Source organism: Manis pentadactyla, chromosome X (assembly GCF_030020395.1).
Source record: "Manis pentadactyla isolate mManPen7 chromosome X, mManPen7.hap1, whole genome shotgun sequence".
Lineage (NCBI taxonomy): Eukaryota > Metazoa > Chordata > Mammalia > Pholidota > Manidae > Manis > Manis pentadactyla.
The window spans coordinates 101361621-101389024 of record NC_080038.1 but is presented as its reverse complement, the minus strand read 5'-3'; positions in this window follow the sequence as shown (position 1 = coordinate 101389024).

The following is a 27404-nucleotide window of genomic DNA, read 5'->3' as shown; positions in this document are numbered from 1 at the left end:
ACATTGATATTCTCCGGAGTACATTGCCCAATATTTTGTATGCCAACTAGGTTCTAGATTTGTTGAATGGATGAATGGATTTTAAAATACCTTCTGAGACTTTTGTCATAAATACACAATTTAAAGTGTGACTATATTTTCTCCACCTTTCTTTCCCAACAAAAATACATAATTTTGAAGATACTTAAGGAAATACAGAATTTGGAGTTTACTTAAGTTGAACTCATTCCATTCTAGTCCTCAAATTTTTCCTCTCTATAAAGTCAAGAATGCTTCCTTTTTAACTCGAGTGCCTTTCCATGGGAACATGGTTTTTCCTTCTATATTCTATAGAATACAACATCATTTAATTAGCCCCTGTGTGACTGGCACATTATTTTCTGTTACTTTCTTAAGAAATGACTACTGACATCACCACTCAAGTGAGTGTTCAATCACTTGCAAACAACAGAGCCAGTTCTCTAGTATTTGATGAAAACAGGTAGTAGCATCCCAACCATAAGGTTTATCTCCAGTTTACAGGTATGGACAGGAGCAAAGTCAAACTCAATATTCAGGTCAGCATTTGGTTAGATTCTTTATAGATATTAGCTCAGCTTGTCCCAATTCATTGAGGATTTGTCAACAGGTGTCTTGTCAATCCTTTATTACCTTTCTTAGCCTGCATAAGAGTATGTTGGAATATAGTACTTAGCAACTCAAAGTTCATCTGTCCCAGGAGACTTGAAGAAACCTTTTAGATTTAGTCATGCTGAAGGAGCCATGTTGTTTCTCTATCAGGTTGGGGCTATGCCACACTTAGAGAAATTAGTTATTCCAACAAAATGGTTTTCTACCTCTTTTTCTATGCCAGAATGAGACTCCAGGGAATAAACAAAGTTGATGTTGCTTGAAGAAATTTTGAAGCTTTTCAACTCCCAGAACTCAAGTAGCCATGGAAATAAGCACTGGCCAAAAATGTACTTGGATTGGATGGGGATTGGGAACTTAAATAATTGAGGAAAGGGAACTAAATATGTGCTATGTGATGTTACTCTGTAGAGTTGGGAAGGCTTGTGTTGCGTGGTGTTTTAAGGGATAATAGGAAAAGATTGGGTTTCTTTGTGTGGCTTTGTAAGGTCATAATGGTGATGAGGGGTATGGGTTTCTGTATGTAGGCAGGATTGATGGCTGATAATACAGACTGAATATATTTTCTGGTAAAGGATTTTTGAAAAAATAAACTGGTCTTAGATTTGTTTGCATTTTATTTGCTTAAGGCAGCAGTAACGTTTCTCATTGGGGTGTTAGGAAAGAAAGAGATGATTTGTTCTTACCATTTTACTAGAAATAAAGGTGTGCCATGCACCTAAGTTTGCTTATATGCAAAATCAACGTTATCAAAATTAACACATCTTGTCCTGTGGCCGCTTAGGCATGATAAGGGGTTTCAGACTGTTATAAATGGATTTAGCAAATGTGACATTGGCACAATTTATGGAATTCATGGCAATTTTTCTTTGTACTTAAAACAATTTAAGCCCCATCAGAAAACCCATTTAACATTTCCTTTGTTCATAAGCCAACTTCCCTTGACCCAAGATAATCAACTTTATATTAAGTTGTATGCTCAAAAGGATGCTCTGCAACCACACTGAGGGGACACTTTCTAGGACACCTGCTCACATCTATGTTCCATAACATCAGTGTTCACTGGCCCAGTTGGGCCTTCTCTAGCAACACTGGCCCCAAGACCTAGGCTTGCCAATGTCAGCATGCATTCTCCATTACGGTATTCTAGCATCGTACCTCACGTGTCATTTGTGCAGCCCGGGCTTTCTTATTGCAGTGCTTATTTCTGTTACTGCTTCATCATTTTTTATTTCTCTGACTCCATTCCAGGTAGTTTTTGCTCAATCTCTGGCAGGTTATTAACCAGCATGTGTGTTTAGGGCCATAATTCATTCATCCATTTTGACACCCACACCTGACATCTTCATTAGTGCCCAGCACCAATTTCTCAGATTCCAGATCTGCTCAGGGTCTCTGTATTCCTTCTGCATCCAGCTCTTTGCCGCAAAGTATATTTCATGTAAATGTCACTTTTTTCAAATGTTTCACATGTTCTGCAGTAGAACCATATGCCTTATAGAAATGATGCCTTTTCAAGGATGTCTCCAAACATAGCTTGTCAATGACCTCTCACAAATTCTAAGTCAGCTTGTAAGCTTTTGCACTTATTTCCTGAAATGTTTTCTTGAGGGCTTATAAACTTCTTTCCTTGTTACTGCCTACATTCTGTACTCCTATATTCTTTTCTGACATTAACTATAACCGTCTCACCACCTTTTTATTGCCCTTTCAATTAATGATGTTCAGCTGAGCTTCTGCCACAAGAGACTGCTCCCTTTCTGAGTTTGAGGCTATCTGAGAAATTCTTCTACTCTGGACTTTCTTCGATTCTGTGACCATTTGCTAAGTTCTTAAAACATCAGTGATGTTCAGTTCTCAGAAAACCTGCACTGAGGAAGAAAGGGTTGCTAATGTGGGGGAATTAATTTTAGATTTATGGTCAGATACTGAGTCGCTCACTTGGAGATAAGCAGGGAACTCCTAGAGAGCCACATTGATAGGTAAGTAGGTAGTGGCCTAGGTCTGTAAATGTGACTTGAAAGCTGTTGGTTTTCCTTGTTTACATAGTTGTTACCATTGTTACACAATTGTTAACATTTATTGACTGTTCACTATGTGCTAGGCCCTCTCTAAGAGCTTTATGTGAAGTAGCTCATTCAGTATTCATAGTAGCCCTTCAAAGTAGGCTCTGTTATTATCTCTGTTTTACCTTTGAAGAAACAGAGACTTAGGAGGGTAAATGATTTAAGGACATACAACCAATACATGGTAAATCAGGTATTTGAACTTAGGTAATATAACTCCAGAATCCGTATTTCTCTTAACTTTCACATTGTACAGCCTTCTAATGAAACCTAATGTTTATTATGTACTTATGATGACCCAGGCACACAGTATAATTAGCCACCACATATTCATTAATTAATCATTTCATCAGCCTTTCAAGACAGGTGGCATCACTATATTTCTTTTATAGATGGAGACACTGAGGCCTAGAGAAAACAGGTAGTGTCTCCAAAGTGATATAGCTGGTTAAGTAGCACTCAGGATTGAACTCATATCTGCAATACTGTGCTGTGCTGCACCAATAAAGGATTAAAACCCAACAAACAGAAAAGCTGATCACTAGGTTTCTACAGCAAGAAGCAAAAATCATATCTTTAATCCTGCTGCTTGCAGGGTCTATTAAAAGGTCGGGATATATAATCAATATCAGTAATTCGTGTGAGTTATTCCTGATACTAAAAATGATGAGATTTTCCAAAGAACATGGAATCAATACCTTTATTCATTAAGAGATTTGGCTTATCAAAGAATTCCAGTACCATCTTGCCAGGAGTAGCACTAAGGTGAGGTAGAGTAGAATATGGCATGTACCTCTAGGAAAAGTGAAAAGTGTGTGTGTGTATTGCAGTGGAAACAGCAACATAGCAAAAGAAAGCATGAATCAAGGGATTGTACTCTTATGATACCCCCCAACTCCTGCACCCCCCCAAAAAAAACCTGCCAGTGAGCTTCTAGGATCTACATGTAACTGTTTATTTGGCAGGAGAGATTGGCACATTGAAGAAATGGATATTTTACAGGAGCAGGTAGGAAACATGATTTAGAAATATGAGCTGCTGTCCAAGGAATGCAGGCCAGGGTGGGTTTTGACAGTGAGAGGGATGAAAGCCCTGGACAGTAGGAGAAAGTGTGGCATTAATTGTGAAAATCCCACTGAGAAGATAGGAAAATACTCAGATACTGTTTTTTTTCCATTTTAAGACCTGGATCATGGCTAACCTTAATTTTAAGTATTATTTATTTCTACTTCTGAAAAATCTTAAAATTATCTGAAAGAAATGAAGACTTTCTATTTAATTCCAGACTTTGGGCTGGGAAATTTCTGTTTCCTAACATACTGAAGTTAGCAGGGATTTAGAATTTGCTGCCAGGCTTCTCTTGGAATCTTTTTTTCCCCCTGGCATAGCCCTAGAAATGCTAACTTTGAAAAATGGCATCTGGCTGGTAGCCCCTAACACAGCCACTCTTGAATTTCCACTAACGTACATATGAAGACATAGAAAATGATCAGGACTTACAACAGTGGCGATAATTTTGGTTGGGCAGTCCAATAATTGCCAGAACTAGGGAAAAATTTCCACTAGCTAAGAATCAGAAAGAAATGAATTGAAAAGTGCAATTAGTGGACCACTCATACTGTGCTGCTGGAAATATGGTCAGCCAAAGAATTGACACTAAGTAGAAAAAACTTCGCTTTGTTCCCTTACAGTCTAAATACTGGTTCCAAAATACAAATTCTATACCCAGTAAATGGAGTAATATTATTGCATGTAAGTTTTTATTTTCGAGGGCTAGCAGGCTAGCTACCACCCCCTAAAATACTGAAATCCTTCCTATATATATACTTGGAAACTGAAACTACCAGAAAACAATTAGAGAATGCAAATGATGGTGGTGGCTTTGGGGTTTGAGTTTGAAGCAGGGGTGAATCACATCCTCTATCAGTCCCCACATACAAATTGCTGTAAGCGGAAGCAGAGAAAAGAAGAGTCTTAATGGGAGTGTATCCCAGCAATTGTAGTTCTTCATGTATTCCATCAGTTTAGATTAAAAAGGCAGGCAGTTGGGTCAGGAGATGATCCATTTTTCATTGAAAGGAGATACATTAGATGAAATCAAGTTAGATGGGGAGAACAGATAGTTAAGAATCGGAGCTACATACACCAACCTATCACCCAGCTGTGTATCTGAAAAAGAGATTTATCTAACACCCAGTTTGAGCACAGCCTAAGGAGAAGTATTGTCTTCTAACTATTAGCAAACTAGGGTCAAGATAGATTGCAACTCCTTTGACAATAAGCAATAAAAAAATGATATGAAACATATGGAAAAAATTGCAAACAAGCTAAAGGCAAAATTACTCTGCATACTCAAAGAGCACATTTCTGAAAATGAGTTTTTAAAGGAGTCAGAAAAAAATATTAGAAAATATTTTAACTGAAATGCAAGATAACATAGCTTCTATGAAGAAGCAAAATGTAAAATGGCAGGTATTCAGAACCTTTTGTAAGGTCATGGACTACTTTGAAAATTTCATGAAAATGATAGATCCTCTCCATATAAGACCAATTAATACATATAGTCACACTTACTTTGCACTCAGTTTCTGGGGTTTCATATATCCTCTGAAGTCTGTTTATGAACCTCAATTTAAGAACCCTTGCCTTAAAGAGCAGGTGATGATAATAATGGAATGATCCTATTATAAATGGGAGATAAGATACAGAAAAATTATAAGTAATTAAAACAGCCATAGATTTACATTGTCCATGAAGGCTTGTAGAGAGCAGAGTTGACAATGGTGAAATCAAATCAGTGAGAATGTCATACACACTTGAAAAACATTCTCAGAAAGCAGTGAAAATGACACAGTTGAGACCCATGAGGGAAGAGATGATAAGCCTCAAAGAATGGCTATCCAGTTTAATAATTTTAAGTATTCCTAAGAAAGAAAAAAACCAACTAAAACAATAATGAGACATATATAAAGAAAAATAAAACTTTTCTGAGTTGAAAAAATGCTTGAGGAAGCCCATCATGGTCTAGGCAGAATTAGGGAAAAGAGAGAAGAGAGCTACACTTTCTAAAGGATATATTCTTAAAATCATATACTGTTTGGCATACAGATGTAGATGGCCAAGAGGGACTGTAAATAATAAGAAATACAGGAAAAGTATGGTGTTTAAGACCTTGTGCTGTGGAGCCAGGCCAGTTCTGCCATTTAGCGGTTGTGTGGATTTGGATAAGTAAGTAATTCTTCTGAATCTGTTTTCATATCTCTGAAACAGGACTATTCAGTTAATCTCACAGGACTATTGTGAAAATTAAATGAGGTAATTTATACAAAATGCATGATGAAAGGTTTGGCTCTTAGGAGTCACTGCCTGTCTGTAACTAGTAATATTGCTGCTATTGTTATAATGGATGGTAGGATTCTGGATGATTTTTAGTTTCTTTATTATTTTCTACATTTTTCAGATTTTCTACAGTGAGCATGTATTACTTTTGTAATCATAAAAATATGTTATTTAAAAAGTAACTATACAAATTGACATATAGAGTGCAAGGCCAATATAGAAGCATGACAGGGTCACAGAAAATATAGAAATGTAAACCTTTTCAACTAATTTTCCTAACTTTTTGGTGACAAGCATGTATTAACTTTATAATAAAACCCTTTTTATTTTATAAACTTATTAAAGAATTATAAGGTACATGTGCTCACTATAAAAGGTTAGGACCCTCCAGAAAATACAAGAAACTATTCAGTGTCCCATCTACCAAAAAATGACCACTGATGGTTTTTTTGGTGTGTATATGTGTATGTTTTGTGTGTTTATTTCAATCTGTGTTTATGCACTCTTAAAATCGTACCAAACCTAGAGTGCCATATCCTTTTTATATTTTATTGGGAGAATTTAGGCAATTGAAATATCCATTAATACAATTTGTAATAGTTCAGATGATTCAGCTGTTCTGTGAATGTGGTGTATCTAGATTGTTCATGAGTTTTTGTTATGTGATGCTCTAACAAACATACATGCATATGACTCTTATTCTAAATTTTTGATCATTTCCTTAAAATTGAATCCTAGAAGCAGAGAAACTAGAACAGAAGGGGTACATATTTTTATAACTCTTAATGAGTCTTGATGCTTTTCAGAAAGATTGTAATAATTTATACTCCTCTTCCAACCACTCTCTTAACTCTCTAGTCTCATCATTCCCTCAGTAACATTGTTTCATATTTTAAATCTGTATTGATTTCATCAGTAAAATATTAGTTTTAGTTGTTTCAACTCTGGTTGCTTTGCTTGTATATTAACTTGAACATTTATTTTCATGTTTATTGGCTAGCTGTAGTTCCTCCTCTATGAATTGCTCATATGTGAACACTATTTTTTTGTTTTATAGTCTTAGTTATTTCTTTGTGACTTATATTAACCCTATATATTCTGAAGATATTTGCACATAAAAAACAAAAAGAAATTCATGATCAAAGTTCTCAGTAAACTGATAGAGGGAAACTCCCTCACCTTGATGAAAAATATTTACAAAAAACCTACAGCTAACACCAAACTAATGGTAAGGAACTCAGATTTCCCACAAAGAACAGGTATAAGGTAAAGATGTCTCCTCTCAACACTCCTTTTTACCATTGTACTAGAAGTTCTAGACAAGACAGTAAGACAAGTAAATAAAAGATACAAAGATTGGGAAGGAAGAAATAAAACTGTGTTTGCAGATGACATGATCATCTATGTAAAAAATTCAAAACAACAACAAAACGGAATAAGCAATCACAGCAAGTTTGCAGGATACAGGTTAATATACAAATGTCAGTCATTATTATGTATGCCAGCATGAACAAATGGAACTTGAAATTTGAAACACAATACCATTTACATTAGTACCCCCAAAATGAAATACTTAGGTGTAAATCTAACAAAATATGTACCAGATCTATATGAAGAAAACTAAAACTCTGATGAAAAAACTCGAAGAATGATTAAATAAATGAAGAGATATTTTATGTTCATGAATAGAAAGACTCAATATTGTCAAAATGTCAGTTCTTCCCAACTTGACCTATAGATTCGATGCAGTTCCAGTAAAACTTTGAGCAAGTTATTTTATGGATATTGACAAACTGATTCTAAAATTTATATGGAGAGGCAAAAGACCCAGAATCTTTAAGGAGAAGGACAAAGGTGTAAGAGTGATACTATTTGACTCCAAGACTTAGTATGAAGCTACAATAATCAATACATTATAGTATTGGTGTAAGAATAGACATATTAATGGAACAGAATAGAAATTCCAAAAATAGACTCACATATAGTCAACTGAACTTTGACAAGGGAGCAAAGGCAATTTCCAATGGAGCAAAGATAATTTTTTGACAAATGGTGCTGGAACAACTAGATATCCACATGCAAAAAACAAAACAAAACAAAAAGCCTGTAGACACAGACCTTATCCCCTTCACAAAAAGTAACTCAAAATGGATTATAGACCTAAATATAAAATGCAAAACTATAAAACTCCTAGAAGGTAGCATGAGAAAATGTAGATTATCTTGTATATACTGATGATACCTTAGATACAATACCAAAACCATGATCCATGAAAAAAATTAATTGATAAGCTGGACATCCTTGGAATTATAAACTTCTGTGAAAGAGCATCAAAAGAATGAAAAGACAAGCCACAGACTGGGAGAAAATATTTGCAGAAGACACATGTGATAAAGGACTGTTATCCTAAATAAACAAAAAAGTCTTAAAACTCAAGAAAACAAACCTAGTTTAAAAATGGGCCAAAGAACTTAATAGACACCTCACCAAGGAAGACATACACATGGCAATAATCCTATGAAAAGATGCTTCACATCATATGTTACCAGGGAAATGCAAATTAAAACAATGAGTTATCACTGCACATTTATTAGAATGGTCAAAATCCAGAACACTGACAATACCAAATGCTAACAAGGATGAGGGGCAACAGGATCTCTCATTCATTTCTTGTAGGAATGTAAAATATTACAGCCATTTTTGAAGACTATTTGGTGGTTTCTTATAAAACGAAACACACTCTCACCGTATGATACAGCAATTCTACTCTTTAGTATTTACCCAAAGAAGTGGAAAACTTATGTCTTAGGTAAAAACCTGCACACAGATGTTTATAGCAGGTTTGTGCATAATTTCCAAAACTTGGAAACAACCAAGATGTCCTTCGTAAGGTGAGTGGATAAATAAATTGGTACATTAAGACAATGAAAATATTATTCAGTGCTGAAAAGAAATGAACTATCACGCCATGAAAAGACATGGAGGAAACTTAAATGCATACTGTTAGTAAAGGAAGCCAATCTGAGAAGGCTGCATACTATATGATTTCAACTATATAACATTCTAGAAAAGGCAAAATTATACAGACAATAAAAAGATCAGTCATTGCTAGGGGTTGGAGGGAAAGAAGAGGGATGAAAGGGCAGAGCCCAGAGATTTTTAGGGCCCTGAAAATACTCTGTATAATACTATAGTGATGGATACATGTCATTATTTGTCCAAACCTATAGAATGTCCAAAACCAAGAGTGAACCCTAATGTAAACCACATGTGGATTTTGAGTGATTATGGTGTGTCAATGCAGGTTTATTAATTATAACAAATGTACCACTTTGGTGGATGATGTTGACAATGGGGGAGGCTATGCATGTTGTGGGACTAGGGGGTATATGGGAAATCTTTGTACCTTCCCCTCAATTTTGCTGTGGACCTAAAACTTCTCTAAAAGTAAACTTAATAAGAACAAAGAGAGCTTGGTAATGAAGTGTAAAATTTGCAATATTTTTGACCAGTGTAACTAGAGAAAATAATTTTTATGGCAAAAAGAATATGGAAAGAAACCTTCATAGAATGACATATAAATGTTCCTCTGGAGAGAATTTATGACTTCTAGCCAAGGCTTTCCTTCTAAGCATGTGAAAATTAACATGTCATCTGTTTTAATCCATAAATACACTTTTCAGCCATCATTTCCACTTGAAAAGTGTGCCGTACATGCAGAGCCAAAATGTTTTTTTTTATTTGTTCTGTTCTCCGGTCTTGGTTGGCCCAGAATGGACTGGACACTTTCCAAGGCTGAAATTAAATATGATCTTACAGCATCTCAGTTCTTGGAAATTTTGTGAATGTGTATGTAACTATTGTGACAGGGCAAGAATATAGTAAGAGCATTAAATTCTCAATTAGGAAGTCCCTGTCTCTCTTTCCGCAAGTGTTTTCAACATCTCTCTCTCATCTGAACGAAAACCTCTGATATTACTCTTACCTGGCAGAAGCTTTCTGTTCTTCTACAGCTGGACTTCCTTAAACTCTATGGCTTCTACTAGAAACAGAGCCTGAACTTGCTCATTGAGAATATATGCTACACAGAATATAGCTGATGTTGTGTCTTACATTCCTCAGTACAGTATTTTCTTTCCTTCCTTTTTGGCAACTACCATTATTTCTTGCTCTCCTTCCCCCACCTTTAACCATTTTACCATACCTTTTGTCCTCCATTTCATTCCCTATTTGCATTTATTTCCCTCCTCTCATTCCAAAAAATAAAGCCAAATACCTGTCAAAAGAGTCCATCCAAGAATGTTTTTCAAATTGTGTGTTATGCCCCAGTAGTGTATGTGACATCAGTTTAGTGGGTTGAAACCACCATTTTACAAATGAAAAGAAAAATAGAAAATGTCAGATTGGGTCATGTATAGTGAGGTGATTTTTCATGCAACAATCTTAGGTGGGTACTGTGTCCACAGTAAAATGTATTTTGTACTCTAGTCAAGGTAAAGAATGTTTGAGAATCATTGCTATAAAGGACACTCCAAGATAAAAGACAGAATCAGAGCTAGATTTAGTGGTCTGTCATCTGGGCAGCTGAACTTGGTACCAATCCATACATGCAAAAACATTTCATAAATACTATTGTAAGAAGATGGAGAAAATTGCATTTACCAGGACACTTCTACAGGAAAATAGTAAATGTGAATAAAGCAGAAGCGTTTGTAGATAGGATTGTATTGCTTAGGGCAGCAGGCAGACTGAGTCCCCCATCTCTACACCGAGCTCAGCCAGCCATTTCAAAAGATGTTGAACAAATATTTAAAGAAATTTAATATGGAGAGGCACCAAATTATTAGCTTGCTGAATTTTCTCATGTCTTGACTCAAGTCTGTGCAGACCTTAAACTCACTGAAAAAAAAAATGTTGTTGTAAAAAATGTATTTATTAGTTAAGATAGTAAAAGCTTCTATAATAAGTAAAACTCAAAATTTTAGTGACTTAGCACAATAGATTTCTTCTTATTCATGTAATCCACATAGCAGATGTGGGCAAGTCAGTAGGTAGCTCTCCTCCAAATGGTGATTCAGGGATTCATATTTCTCCCATGCCATGATTCTCTCATTGGGCTTTCAGAGTCTTCAGCATCCAGCCCAAAGATGGGGAAAGAAAGAATACAAAAGATACACTCACTCACTAAAAACTCCCACCTGCAAGTAATACCCATCACTTCTGTTCCCATTCCATTGGCAAGAACTGGTTACATGGCCACATATAGATCCAAGGAGGGGCTGAGAAATGCAGTCCCTGACTAGGCAGCTGTTTCCCAGCAATGTCACTGTACAATGAATGTGGCATACATTCTGGGAAGACATCTAGCTCTATCAGTCACAGTAAGTAATAGTACTCACCAAGGTATTTCTGGAAATTGCTATCACAGGTCTTTGGAACACACTGCTCTTTTGCAGTGTGACAGGTTTGTGTTGATCGTTGGGACTTACACATTTTGGGTAAATAAAGGCTGTTTCATTTCTATTTTACTAAGGTAGTAAATTTGGCATCTTCTCATACAGCTTGCATATTACTTTAGTTTAAATGAATGTAGTTAGCAAGCATGAAGTGTACAAGATAGTAAATCCTAAATTGTAGACAGCTACTTCATTTATTCAGCTGCCGATCTCCGGTTGGGTGACCAGACAGAGCACTTTGCATTCTGTGATTTGTGATATTTGGATGCAGTAGAATGGCTTTAAGTTTTGATTAAACAGAAAGCCTGAAAAGGTTTAAATGCTAAGCCAGTCATACTGAAAACCTTGCATGCTGGTTTAGATAAACAATCATCTGAATAAATTGGATGTAAACATTTATTTTGGGCAGAAAGCATTGTTTAGAAATTGATCTTAAGATATGATTTTTATTTAGGCTTCTGAATATCAAAATAGTTCATAATTGTGGATAATAACTATTGGCAAGTACATTATTGCTTTATTAGAATTTTTGTTAGAATTTTTGCCCAGTATATGTCTGCCATTATTATTTGATTGCCGCTTTATTTTTTCTTCTCTGATAATGAGAACTAAATACTGAAACTTGGGATCTTTTAATGCAACTAGAGTTTTCTTCAAATATACCTGTCAATGGTGTAACTATGGAAAATTGTGTTACCTGTGTCTTAAATACAAAGTGCAAATACCTTCAATGTAGTGAATGCAATGGGTTTGTTGAATTACTACTGATAAAAAAACTGCTCTCACTGAAATGTTTTCAACACTAAATTTATATAATGAATTACTCTCTTTCCTTTTTATTTCCTACTCCAGTTTGGCGAGCAGGTTAATTAAGTGTTAATATTAAATTTGCTGGAGTATACAAAAAAGAAATAGTGTCCACACTGTTGATTAAATGGCAAAGGAGAAGGCTGGTCATGATATTTAATTGGAAGCATGAAAGCTGTAGGTTTCTTTGTGTAATCTGGCCATCTGAATGTCCATTCTTTTTTTTTTTTTTTTTAGGGCATCTCTCATTTTTATTGATCAAATGGTTGTTAACAACAATAAAATTCTGTATAGGGGAGTCAATGCTCAATGCACAATCACTAATCCACCCCAAGCCCAACCTTCGTCAGTCTCCAATCCTCCGAAGCATAACAAACAAGCTCCCACATGGAGAACAAATTCTTACACAGTGAATAAGCCACATGGTGAACAGCACAAGGGCAGTCATCACAGAAACTTTCGGTTTTGCTCACGCATCACGAACTATAAACAGTCAGTTCAAACATGAATACACATTTGATTTTTATACTTGATTTACACGCGGATACCACATTTCTCTCTTTATTATTTTTAATAAGATGCTGAGGTGGCAGGTAGATACAACATAAAGGCAGAAAACATAGTTCAGCGTTGCAAGAGAGCAAATGTAGATGATCAGGTGTGCGCCTGTAGACCATGTGCCAATCCAAGCTAGACAAGGGCAATAAAACATCCACACATGCAGAAGATTTCTCTCAGAACAGGGGGGGTGAGGTTCCAAGCCTCACCTCTGTTGATCCCCAATTTCTCACCCGATGACCCCCCAGCGACTGTGCCCGTCCTAGGTTGTTCCTCCCCCGAGGAATCCCACCCGTCTCTGGCCAACCAGTCATCTTCCGGGGCCACACAGGGAAATGCTAAGTTGGTAAGTGAGAGAGAAGCCCCATTGTTTGAAATGGTTAGCCTTTTATCTCTCTGCATATTTATGCCCTGTGGCTTCTATGCCCAGCATTTGTCTTGAGGTATCTTTACCACTTGGAGGAGTTATGATACTCGGTAAATTTGATATGAGGCACGAATTCTATTTAAGAATTCGTTGTAATTAGGAAGGAAGAAGAAAAGCTATAGAAGTAGCAGGCGGGAGAAAACATGGGAAGATTGATTATTTCTTTGACATATCTTCTTGTAGAGTAACTTCAGCATGTATATATTTTAAGCTACTACTTAAATTGCGCACACACATTAACATAATAGGAGTATAGTTACATAACCAAAGCATACCTGTAATTACCAGCCATCTCCAGTGAAACCAAGAAAACCAGTTAGGCACCCTAGGCATTTGTGAAAACTTATCAATGATATGATGGTTATTATCTAACTGAATTTGAATAGTTTGAGAAAAATCAGACAAATTAAAACAACCCATTCCTGGGCACTGTTCACATCCCATATGTTCTTTTAACAGTAAATAGTCTGTAGTTGTAAGATTTTGGAGCGCTACAATTTGCACTTCTCCTAATTCTTGGTTGAGTTCCAACAGTATAGATCCAGTCAAATTTGTTGTTTTACTGTATGCACAGGCCAGCTTAGATATCTCCTTCATTCCCATGGCAAGTCCAGGAGCTGGTGGGATGAGTGCATCTACAGCTGTAGCAGTGCGTGGATCTTTGTTGGGGTTTTTTGATGATCATCTTCTGGCATGAGTCTTCCCGAGAGTGCTGATGTTGGAAGTTCTCTTTCATATCGTTTCTTAGTTCATTTTCGGGGTAGCCAAATTAGGCTTTGATCCTCTGTATAAACACAAACAGACCCTTTGCCTACACTTTTATATGTCCTTTATATTATTGTGTAGAACTCATTAGAGGTCACCACATAGGAACTGCATTTTTTTTTTTAATCATTAATCTACACTTACATGACGAATACTTACGAATACTTTGTTTACTAGGCTCTCCCCTATACCAGGTCCCCCCTATATACTCCTTTACAGTCACTGTCCATCAGCGTAGCAACCTGTTGTAGAATCACTACTTGTCTTCTCTGTGTTGTACAGCCCTCCCCTTTCTCCCACCCCGCTATGGATGCTAATCTTAATACCCCCCTACTTCTCCCCCCCTTATCCCTCCCTACCCACCCATCCTCCCCAGTCCCTTTCCCTTTGGTACCTGTTAGTCCATTCTTGAGTTCTGTGATTCTGCTGCTGTTTTGTTCCTTCAGTTTTTCCTTTGTTCTTATATTCCACAGATGAGTGAAATCATTTGGTATTTCTCTTTCTCTGCTTGGCTTGTTTCACTGAGCAAAATACCCTCCAGCTCCATCCATGTTGCTGCAAATGGTTGGATTTGCCCTTTTCTTATGGCTGAGTAGTATTCCATTGTGTATATGTACCACATCTTCTTTATCCATTCATCTATCGATGGACATTTAGGTTGCTTCCAATTCTTGGCTATTGTAAATAGTGCTGCGATAAACATAGGGGTGCACTGATCTTTCTCATACTTGATTGCTGCATTCTTAGGGTAAATTCCTAGGAGTGCAATTCCTGGGTCAAATGGTAAGTCTGTTTTGAGCATTTTGATGTACCTCCATACTGCTTTCCACAATGGTTGAACAAGTTTACATTCCCACCAGCAGTGTAGGAGGGTTCCCCTTTCTCCACAGCCTCGCCAACATTTGTTGTTGTTTGTCTTTTGGATGGCAGCCATCCTTACTGGTGTGAGGTGATACCTCATTGTAGTTTTAATTTGCATTTCTCTGATAATTAGCGATGTGGAGCATCTTTTCATGTGTCTGTTGGCCATCTGTATTTCTTTTTTGGAGAACCGTCTGTTCAGTTCCTTTGCCCATTTTTTAATTGGGTTATTTGTTTTTTGTTTGTTGAGGCGTGTGAGCTCTTTATATATTCTGGACGTCAAGCCTTTATCGGATGTGTCATTTTCAAAGATATTCTCCCATACTGTAGGGTTTCTTTTTGTTCTATTGATGGTGTCTTTTGCTGTACAGAAGCTTTTCAGCTTAATATAGTCCCACTTGTTCATTTTTGCTGTTGTTTTCCTTGCCCGGGGAGATATGTTCAAGAAGAGGTCACTCATGTTTATGTCTAAGAGGTTTTTGCCTATGTTTTCTTCCAAGAGTTTAATGGTTTCATGACTTACATTCAGGTCTTTGATCCATTTTGAGTTTACTTTTGTATATGGGGTTAGACGATGGTCCAGTTTCATTCTCCTACATGTAGCTGTCCAGTTTTGCCAGCACCATCTGTTGAAGAGACTGTCATTTCGCCATTGTATGTCCATGGCTCCTTTATCAAATATTAATTGACCATATATGTCTGAGTTAATGTCTGGATTCTCTAGTCTGTTCCATTGGTCTGTGGCTCTGTTCTTGTGCCAGTACCAAATTGTCTTGATTACTATGGCTTTATAATAGAGCTTGAAGTTGGGGAGTGAGATCCCCCCTACTTTATTCTTCTTTCTCAGGATTGCTTTGGCTATTCGGGGTCTTTGGTGGTTCCATATGAATTTTTGAATTATTTGATCCAGTTCATTGAAGAATGTTGCTGGTAGTTTCATAGGGATTGCATCAAATCTGTATATTGCTTTGGGCAGGATGGCCATTTTGACGATATTAATTCTTCCTAGCCATGAGCATGGGATGCGTTTCCATCTGTTAGTGTCCCCTTTAATTTCTTTTAAGAGTGACTTGTAGTTTTCAGAATATAAGTCTTTCACTTCTTTGGTTAGGTTTATTCCTAGGTATTTTATTTTTTTTGATGCAATTGTGAATGGAGTTGTTTTCCTGATTTCTCTTTCTGTTGGTTCATTGTTGGTATATAGGAAAGCCACAGATTTCTGTGTGTTGATTTTGTATCCTGCAACTTTGCTGTATTCTGATATCAGTTCTAGTAGTTCTGGGGTGGAGTCTTTAGGGTTTTTTATGTACAGTATCATGTCATCTGCAAATAGTGACAGTTTGACTTCTTCTTTGCCAATCTGGATTCCTTGTATTTTTTTGTTTTGTCTGATTGCCGTGGCTAGGACCTCTAGTACAATGTTAAATAACAGTGGGGAGAGTGGGCATCCCTGTCTAGTTCCCGATCTCAGCGGAAATGCTTTCAGCTTCTCGCTATTCAATATAATGTTGGCTGTGGGTTTTTCATAGATGGCCTTTATTATGTTGAGGTACTTGCCCTCTATTCCCATTTTGCTGAGAGTTTTTATCATGAATGGATGTTGAACTTTGTCAAATGCTTTTTCAGCATCTATGGAGATGATCATGTGGTTTTTGTCTTTCTTTTTGTTGATGTGGTGGATGATATTGATGGACTTTCGAATGTTGTGCCATCCTTGCATCCCTGGGATGAATCCCACTTGGTCATGGTGTACGATGGTTTTGATGTATTTTTGAATTCGGTTTGCTAAAATTTTGTTGAGTATTTTTGCGTCTACGTTCATCAGGGATATTGGTCTATAGTTTTCTTTTTTGGTGGTGTCTTTGCCTGGTTTTGGTATTAGGGTGATGTTAGCTTCATAGAATGAGTTTGGGAGTATCCCCTCCTCTTCTATTTCTTGGAAAACTTTAAGGAGAATGGGTATTATGTCTTCCCTGTATGTCTGATAAAATTCCGAGGTAAATCCATCTGGCCCGGGGGTTTTGTTCTTTGGTAGTTTTTTGATTACCGCTTCAATTTCGTTGCTGGTAATTGGTCTGTTTAGATTTTCTGTTTCTTTTTGGGTCAGTCTTGGAAGGTTGTATTTTTCTAGGAAGTTGTCCATTTCTCCTAGGTTTCCCAGCTTGTTAGCATATAGGTTTTCATAGTAGTCTCTAATAATTCTTTGTATTTCTGCGGGATCTGTTGTGATTTTTCCTTTCTCATTTCTGATACTGTTGATTTGTGTTGACTCTCTTTTCCTCTTAATAAGTCTGGCTAGAGGCTTATCTATTTTGTTTATTTTCTCGAAGAACCAGCTCTTGGTTTCATTGATTTTTGCTATTGTTTTATTCTTCTCAATTTTATTTATTTCTTCTCTGATCTTTATTATGTCCCTCCTTCTGCTGACCTTAGGCCTCATTTGTTCTTCTTTTTCCAATTTCGATAGTTGTGACATTAGTGAATGTCCATTCTTTTCTAACAAATGACCAAGGAAAAGAGAAAAATGGTTCCATGGGAAAAATAGCATTTTCTCATTTCAAAAGCAGTTGATAAATAACCATTATGAACTTAGTCATTACATCAATGTTTTACAATATGTATTCCATTGAAATATTAGTCCTATGAAACAGTCCACAAAGAGGGCTTTAGAAGCAAATAAATGAGAGAAACACTGAATTCTGTCTCTCAGATAATCACAAAGTATGTTAACATTTTAAGGGTTTTGAGATGTCCTTTGGTTAGGAAGCCTATTATATGACTCTTTTTCTAAACGTAGAGATCTCAATTTATCTTAAGCTAGTGTTTTTCTTTAGTAAGTATTAATCCTAATCCCTGAATTTCTGCCTAACCCTGTCTTTCTTATAAGAAAGAGGTAAAAAATAATTGTAGTTTTTAAACAGGAGACATATTTTTGTTTCCAAGACCCAAGGTAAGTTATATACCCAGAAGAATTGAAAACAGATATTCTTACAAAAACTTGTACACAAATATTCTTAGGAGCACTCTTCACAATAGCTAAAAAGGTAGAAACAGTTCAAATGCCCATCAGTAGATGGATCAATAAAGAAATGAGGCATATCCATATAATGGAATACTATTTGTATATAAAAGAAGATGAAATACTAATGCATGCTACAATATTGATTAATTTTGAAAACATGCTAAGTGAAAGAAGCCAGTCACATAAAACTACATATTACATAACTTCTTTTATATGAAATATCCATAATAGGCAAATCTATAGAGACAGAAATTAGTTAGGCCTGTGGAGATGGGGTTGAGCTAAAAGATACAGGGTATCTCTTTGTGGTGATGAAAATATTGTACAATTGACCATGGTGATGTTTGCACATATCTGTGAATATATTAAAAACCATTGAATTTCACACTTTAAGTTAATTTTATATATACTATGTGAATTATATCTCACTAAAGCTGCTAAAAAATGGTAATCATATTTTAAATTAATGTTCATATGCTCATCTTCTAAAGTATAAAGGACATGTTTCAAACAATGATATAATCTTGATATAACCACTATGGAATATGGAGTTTTGTCAAAAAATTAAAAATAGAAATTCCATACAATCCAGTAATTCTACTTCTGTGTATTTACCCAAAGAAAATATAAACACTAATTCAAAAAGATACATGTACGCCTATGTTTATTGTAGCAGTATTGACAATAGCCAAGATATGGAAGCAACCTAAGTATCCATCAATAGATGCATAGTTAAAGAAGAAGTGGTATATATACATAGTGGAATATTACTTAGCTATAAAAAAGAAACAAATCTCGCGATTTGTGAAAACATGGATAGATCTAGAGTTATTATGCTAAGTGAAATAAATCAGACAAAGAAAGACATATACATATGATTTCACTTATGTGGAATAAAACAAAACAAAATGAACAAACAAAAACATAGAAATGGATGCATAAATACAGAGAATAATCTCATGGTTGCTAGAGGGGCAGGGGTTGAGGGGAAAGATAAAATAGGTGAAAGGGATAAAGAGGTACAAACCTCCAGTTATAAGTAAGTGTCAGGATGAGAAGTACAACATGGGGAATATAGTCAATAATATCATAATAACTTTGGTGACAGATGGTAACTGCACTTATTGTGAGCATTTTGTAATGCATATACATTTCAAATTACTGTTTTACACCTGAAACTAATATAATATGCCAACTATAATTCAACAAAACTTTTTTAATAAAAAGAGTGTGAGGTTATCTTGAAAACTCTCACCATCCTATGATTTTTTATTTAAATCAGTAGCAATATTTTACACCTCAAAACTGGTTTAACAATATAGGCTATATATGGATATTTGTTCACATGTAGATATATACATATTCTCAAATAGCCTAGTTTAGAGTAATATGTGAAGGTATTTAAAATTATCAGCCTACTTTCAAAAAGGTCTAGTAGAAATGTGAAGTAGTATGAATTATACATTATTTCTGATTTGAGGCAATTTAAAGAAATGAACAACCCAATAAAAGACATTTGGGACAATTCAGTCCTCAAGATTTTATTGTGAATGTGAAAAACAAGGTAGATCAATTTAGTACTTTAGCATTTGTTTATTCTGGTTCTGATATCACTGGCTCTAATCTCAGTTTTTTTTGCTGGTTCCTCTTCTGTTCTTAGATTTTTTTTTTTTTACCAGTGGAGTACCCCAGGGTTCATTCCTTGGACCCATTCTTTTATCTGTACCAGTTCTCTTGGTGATCTCATGGTTTCATAGCTTTAAATATCTTTATGTTGATAACTCCGTAATGTTTCCGGGCTAGACTTCACCCCTGAATTCCAGACTTGTATAGCCAACTTGCCTACTCATCCTCTCTGTTTGGATGTCTAATTGATATCTCACATTTAACATGTTCACAACTACACTCATCTTTTTCTAAACCCTACTTCATCCAGTACTCCTCAGTTAATGGCTGATCCATCTTCCCCTTTTTTTGAAGTAAAACCTTTGAGTCACCTTCATTGATCTCTTTTTCTCAAAGTACAGTCATGGTCCCCCCCGCCCCCCTTAGGGCCTTTGCACTGACTGTTCTCTCTGCCTGGAATGTTCTTCCCCTGATTTCCATATGCTTGGGTCCCCTGCTTCCTTCAATTCTTTGTTCATGTGTCACCTTATTTCTTCAGTGAATATCACACCAACCGCAACACTTAAAATGGCAAACACTCAGCATTTCTTGTCCCCTCCTTACTCAATTTTTTCCGTAATTCTTTCCTCTATCCAACATACTGTAAAATTTTCTTATCTGGTTGATGTATAACTGTCTCTCCCCACTAGAATGTGAACTCCAGGAGGGTAGATATTTTTGTCTATTTTGTTCGCCTTATGTATCCACAGTTCCAGAAGCAGTGACCAGCAGAGGGGTAGCACTCAGTACATATTTATTCAATGAACGAATAGTACGATGTCACCATGTAGTCTCTATTGCTTTTAATGACCCAAAAAATGGTTCTTCATGTTTAGAAGTGACTCAGGTGGATTTTCCAAAACAAATCAAACACTTCCTTTCATAGGACATATGATGTATGTTTTCTGACTGGATCAACATGTACAATTCTTAATGATCACCAAGCAGCTCTTTTTTAACCACATGCCCTTTTCACCCGCAGCCACCCTCCAACTCAAATTGTCAAAAGTCATCTTTATCAGTTACTGAAAATATGTCCAATGTTTATACTTTCTCTGCTAGAAAGTCAGCAAGCACCTTGATTTCTGGATTTTCTCTTTTCTTTTCCAAACATCTCCCATATACAGCTTCAAAAGTAAAACCAAGGACATTTTGTATGAAAGTTTGTTTTATGATAACATCCAATTATCACTGATACTTCACACTGAGTGTGTTTTTTGAAAGTTCTTAAGGCTTTGTTCTCTTATCAACATTAACTTGTCTCTGAAAGCAGGTAGTTTACAGCCTAGCAAAGAAAGCAAAATAATGTATGTGTGCAATTAACACAAATTAATCTTGCTTGAGAACTTTAATTTCAGATTTTGGGTATTAAATGATATTTATATTTAAGTTGTCAACCTCAGAGTCTCGTTAGTCTAAATTTTACATTTGATTCATGAGGACTGTGCTGCTCCCTTAGAAGTAGCACATATAGTCGATAAGTTATATGATGTCTAGTGGGAAACACTGATGCATGATTCCTTTTCCTAGGTCTTAGTTCCAGCTATTCCATTAACTTATTATGTGATCACAGACTAATTATTTAATCTGTCTGTGCCTCAGGGTTTTAATATAAAACTTCAGAGAAATATTATTCTGCTGTATATGTCTTAGAGAAGGAGACATTAATGTGTGCTGGACAGAGCATAGGTTTTAGAGTCATAAAGACCTGTGTTCAAATCCTACCTCAGCCATTAACTAGCTTTGTGGATGTAGAGAAGTCAGTGTCACTGAGCCTTATTTCTGTCATCTCCAAAATGGTGATAAAACCTACTTCATAAGGTTGTAAGGAGTAGGCAAATAATTTGAAAAGTGCCTAGCATAGTGACCAGCACAAATGTCAGTTGTCTTCCTCTTCTTGCTCCTCCGTCTGCCTCTGTCCTGGCTGTAAAGTGAGATTGTGAGCATTAAATTTTATATAAGTCACTGTCATATACTGGGTGCTTAACATATGTTAGTTCTCTTCGATGTAGTATAAAGTAATTAGGCTTATTAAATAAGGAAGGGTGGGTATTATAATAGTGTGAGAAGGAAAATGAGATAAAATTTTAAAGGGAAACATGAAAACTTAGTAAGTGTAATTATTCCTATTTAAAATAACACTATTCCACTTGTTTGAGAGTGCACACCTTCCCAGATGCCTAACATCCAAAATGTAGTCTCTGCTGCATAGACCAGCCCCTGATGTAACTGAGCCCTACATTTTTGCAAAGATTTCATAAGATATGTAATAACACTGACTCATAACTGAGAAAAATGTTTAAATTATCAAGTCCATCACTTTGCCCAACATGTTTAACAATCAGAGCATTATCTGCTGCTAATTGGAATCAGGTGTACAATATACAAGGCTCACTGACCTCCTTAGAAACAATAATCTTAGGGGAATGTGGGTTTTTATAAAGGGGACCTGTTAATTTTAACAACTTCATGTATGCCTTCTTTTATATTCTCCCAAGGTGAAATGTATAGTGTATGTGAATACTAAAGATAAACGTTTGCTAATGTCTTGAGGAAAGGCTATTAGCCAGTTCATTGACTATGGTCCTATTGCAATGAGTATTGGTTTGTAACACATCTTGCATTGATTTAATTTACTAATAGTTATATGTAAGCGGTCATGTGCTCCAATCTATATAGGCATTTTTGATCTTCATATAATTTACTTTCTCTTTTTTTCAACTTGAGAATCAACTGGGTAAATACTTTTTTCTTTTTTGGGTTCATGAGAGTAGTCTTATTCCTCTGTGGTTTTTAAAAGATGTATAAATATGACTTAATTGTAAGATGCATGCCAATTTTATTATTCTTAACTAAATTAAAAAATATGATGTATAATTACTTAGCATTGCTACAATTCCAGATCTGGAAGTCAGAAGATACCTATTTGTGAGCATAAAATAACATGAAAAACCTCATCACCAAAAGTGAAATAAATAGGTGAGAAAATCTCCAAACCAAATAGGGAATCTGAGAACTAAAGTTTTGAGATTCTGTTTTTATTCTTAAAACAGAAATGCACAACCCACTTAAGGTGAATATAATCATTTATGTTCAACCGTTGTTGGTTGAAGTTAACAAAAAAGAATAAAAGTAACACATTTTTGGTTCCTAATGGAAAATTCTAAATCAAACCTAATTGATGAATGTGACTTTAAATTTTTGATGTTCACCTTACCAGTTCAGTTCAACAGACATTTACTCTGAGCAATCTACCATGCTGTTTAAGAGCATGGGCTTTGTAATCAAATGACCTGGGTTTGGTTTCCTGCATTACAATTTACTGTCTGAGTGAATTACTCAACTGCTGATTGTCTTAGTTTCTTCAGCTACTGTTGGGGGCTCTCATATCTCATTTGCAAAGATGTAGTGAGGATTCAGCAATAGAGTATGTGTGTGTGCCTGACCATAGTAAGCACTGAAATGGTAACTGCTAATACAAACTATGTACCAAACTCTGTCTGTATGTTGAATATATAAAGGTAAATACGATATTATCTGGTGTTGAGCCTAGACTAAATTCCAAACAGAATATATATATTGAGACATGCAGTTATAATGCAGTTGGCTTAACAAATAACACATACCAACCAGTCAGCCACATTACTTAGTTGTCCATATTGCAAATATTATAGGAAAAAATACACAATACAAGCAATAACAAATGATTTCTGTGTCTGAAGTCAAAGAATATATGAGTTTTCAAATTCTGATATAAAATTCCTGGTTGGGCATAAATTGGCTATGGTTTTATAGTACAAAATATGCTATTTATGAAATACATTTTTGGAAAATTCAATTTATCTTTAATCTCTTTAGAGTAAGATCCACATTTAAGAAGAGGCAAGTTTACTTTGCTCTAACATGACTCGTTTTAAAATGAAATTGACATTTGGAAAATAGGTATGTTTTTGTTACTCAGAAGCTTCACATGTAAACTTCTATGAAGCCAAAAGAGCATGCCTCAACCATCTGCAGGTTTATTGGTCAGTCTCTGCAGAAAGCTTTCTGGTTGAAAGAGGGAGCCCTCCAGAATGCAGTCAAATATATAATAAATCACAAGGACATAACATGATTTATCTTCATGCAATATATACATTTAACAGAGGAAACATTGACACACAAAATAATGTTGTAATGATCTCACTGAGAATTATTTATTAATTTTTCAGAATGGAAGACATTTGGGGCTATGCCATAGGCCCTGATCATTCATGAGATAAAGGGACCTGTATAGTAGATTATGTGGTAGATGAGTAAAAGATGTTTTCCATATCACCTACTCCCCTGCTGCATCCATCAGGTTATAGAGCTATAAGAATATCATTAGAGTGATGCCAAATCCTTCTTAAGCCAATTTACAAAGTTCAGTTTTCCAATTTCACATTTTATTCAGAAAGAGCTCTCTGTCAACTAGAAATCTATACTTGCCAAATTTTAATTAAAGCTCACAGTGGTGACTCCCAAGGCTCATCAAGGTTCTTCTGAGTTAGAAGAGATTCATTTATGTCCAGTGTTATATTTACATATAGACTATGTTTTGGTGTATCCTTTAGTAATTCATAATTTCTGGATAGCATAGTAGTTGTGATTATAAGTAATGCAACTGTTCCTCTTGGGTGGCTTGCAAATGGATTCTGAAGGCAATTGGAAAAGAAGAGTTAAAAAATGTCTTCAATAACTCCAATATTGTAGGAATATGTGTGCTTATTTTCCAAAGCTACCACTTTGAAAGGTCACTTTTATTATTGATTCTGTGCATGCCTGAGAGGTTACAGAGATGAGGAAGCCCTGGCCCTGTCCTCAGATATGTGATTGTCAAGGTGAGGAGTTTAATGAGTCATCAGGTATTTATAATACAGTGTGCTAAGTGCTCTTCACAGGTATTATAAGAGCTCAGAGCCACAGCAGATAACCAAGTTAGAGAAGCCCTTGTAAATTGATATGAAAACATACATTTGGATAGCTAAGTTCTGAGATATACATGTTACTTTCTATAAAATGTTTATACATCATATTTTGGCATCCTCTTTAGTGACAAAATGAAACATTCCAGATGAAAGAGTGTTTTGTCTTCTCTATTCCAAGGAATTCATGTCCCCAGGCTCAGGAAGAAGGTTGAGGAACTTTGCCTCTTTGTTTTGACACCAAGAAGCCAGGCTAACTGGCAAAGTATAAGATTAACAATGAATCGAGAAAATAGGATTAAGTTTGTAAATGGAGCAGAGGCATTCATCATTATGAGTATAAATGTTTATTTTTTTCTCATAAACTGCAGCCATTGTATGTGTTCTAATGTGTTTCTGATTTTCCTGGTGATATGAGTCATGGATTCAGTGACCCCAATCAACAGCCAAGCATGGCAAACTGGACACGAGCACATCTAATAACTCATGATCTCATTTTCTTTTCCCTCTCTTGACTTCTCTGCACTTTCTGTGAAAATGACTTTTCTTGTTGGACAGTGACTTGAACAGCAGTGAGGAGGATGGGAGCTAGGTCATGTTCTAAACAGGCAAAATTATGCTGTTGTCCAGCCAAGGGCAGTTACACTGAAGACAGAGTTGAGGGGTATTCTTCCTCCCTCCTCTGGGCCAATAGGTCCCACTGAATTAATCCAGCTGGCAAGCTATTTTTAAAATGCTGTGTGTATGAAATGGATTCAAAAGAAAAGTGTTACTTCTAAAGCACTGCAGAGAAAAACCTTTGTTTCACATAGCAGACATTGACTCTAGAGAAGAGGAAAATCACAATGATTTTCAATTGTTAATAGTAATAAGTCTTTAAATCATAAATAAGCAGCCTAGAGGTGGCCGTTCTTGCCATCATGACTCACCTTCAAAACCATGGATGATTCAAAGGGTAGAATCAGTTCAATTCAATACTTACTTCTTGAAGGCCTGCTGGGTGTGATGTGCTGGATATACAGTGATACACAAGAAAATGGAGTTTCTGTCCTCATGGAGTTTCCAGTCTGGCAGGCAGATCAAATATTGCATAACTGGTTACAGGCATTATGACTGTTATGAAAGAAAAGTTGACGAGGTTATGGGAATATAACAGAGGGCCTCATTTAGCCTTATAGAAGATAGATATGGTCAGAATCTCACCTACACTGTAGGTTGGAGATGGGAGGGGCAAAGGAGAGAATATTCAGCCTCTGTTATTTGTCTGTAATTTTCACTATTGCTGAAATATGCCTGAGAGTCACTGAGACACTTTCTCCGGGGAACTTGAGTGTGAGGCAGTCTCTTCCTGTCCCACATACTTACATATGCAGGTTTTTTCTGTCTATGCTGGAGTGCTTGCTACAATTTACATTCCCTCTAAGATAATGGAGTCATTTCAGCTTAGTGCTAACTCTCCATTCTATGTAACCCCTCTAGAAGAGTAAACCCTTACTCGTTACTTGGGAACTCTTCTACGTATGTTCTCCAAGAATTCTATCGCATTCTCAGTCCCAGCACAATGCTCTTATCCTTTCATTTGGCTTCAGAATCTTGTTGCCCCGCAGGAAAAGTAAGGAGTTAAATTTGGTTTCAGCCGCTTTTATAGTTCATTCATTGGAAGTCACCTGTTCAAGAAGTGCATTGTCAGTAGGAATTAGTCTTCCCTATTAATGGAAAACTACCATAGAGTGAGAAAGTGATTTTTAAAAAGCAGGGGGATTGGGAAGGCAGAGGGGGGAGACTGAAATCCAATAGTATTTGTTCTGGAACTTAAAGTGATTCAGAAGTGCTTTCTTGGGTGAAAGAAGGGTGTACAAAAGAGTTGGGGATCAGTACTTTGTTCTTTGTTCCACATGTATTTTGCAGAAAGCATGGTAAATTGTCTTTCTGAAGGTCTTCCCTGTTGTGGCCCAAGTAAAGGCTGTAGAGAAGTTTGCACGCAGCTCTGACTGCCTTGGCAGGTAAAAATGGGCCCCTGGAATATGGTGAATTGTGGAGTGAAAGCTGGGTTCTAATAGTCTTGGCAGTGCTAATGACTCGCACTAATTCTGGGCAGTTGCCATCTCTGGGACTCAGTTTCACCATCTGTAAAAACGAGAAAGTTCAACTATCATTCTGTGGCTTTCTTCACAGCCATAAGCATTTCACAGTGATGCCATCAGGAGAAATTCTCATGGCCGATGGTTTGCCTCTTACACAACTTTAGCCCCTGTTTTCAACAAGAGAAGCTCAGCTCTTAACCTGCTTTCATTTAACTAAAGAGGTCTATGTCTTTAAAAAAACATTTAAACCATTGTATCAGGTAATTATTAGGAGCCATAATTCTTTTAATTGCTTCAGGTATCCTGCTTTAATGGGCCCTCATGCTGCTGGATAATTCAGAAAGCCACTTTATATAGGAGGCTGTGGTTAGCCAGAAGATGCTTAAAAATCCCTTAATCTCTAAAGGGAAGTCATTTCCTCTTCCATGTGTATTTGCTGCTGCTGAGTTAAGCTGTAACTCAGATATAGCAATAGTGAAGGGTGGACTCTTCCTCTGGTTGTAGCCAGAGGGGTTTCCCTTGAATAAGGTGGGTGGAGCTAACAGTCCGAGCACAGAAAGGTGTAGGTTAAAGAATAGAGGCTCCAGAAGCCTCAATTACTAGTGTCCTATCCTTGTGCAGTGAGCTAGAAGGAGCCTCAGGTCAGGAACTGCTCCTGAGTGCAAAGTTCTTAGGAGTAAGGGAGGAACAAGAGTTGGAAAGATTTGAGTTTGTAGAAGGATTGCCCTTTGTCTATGGATAGGACCAAGCGGGCAGGGAGACAAGTTCTTAAGAGTAA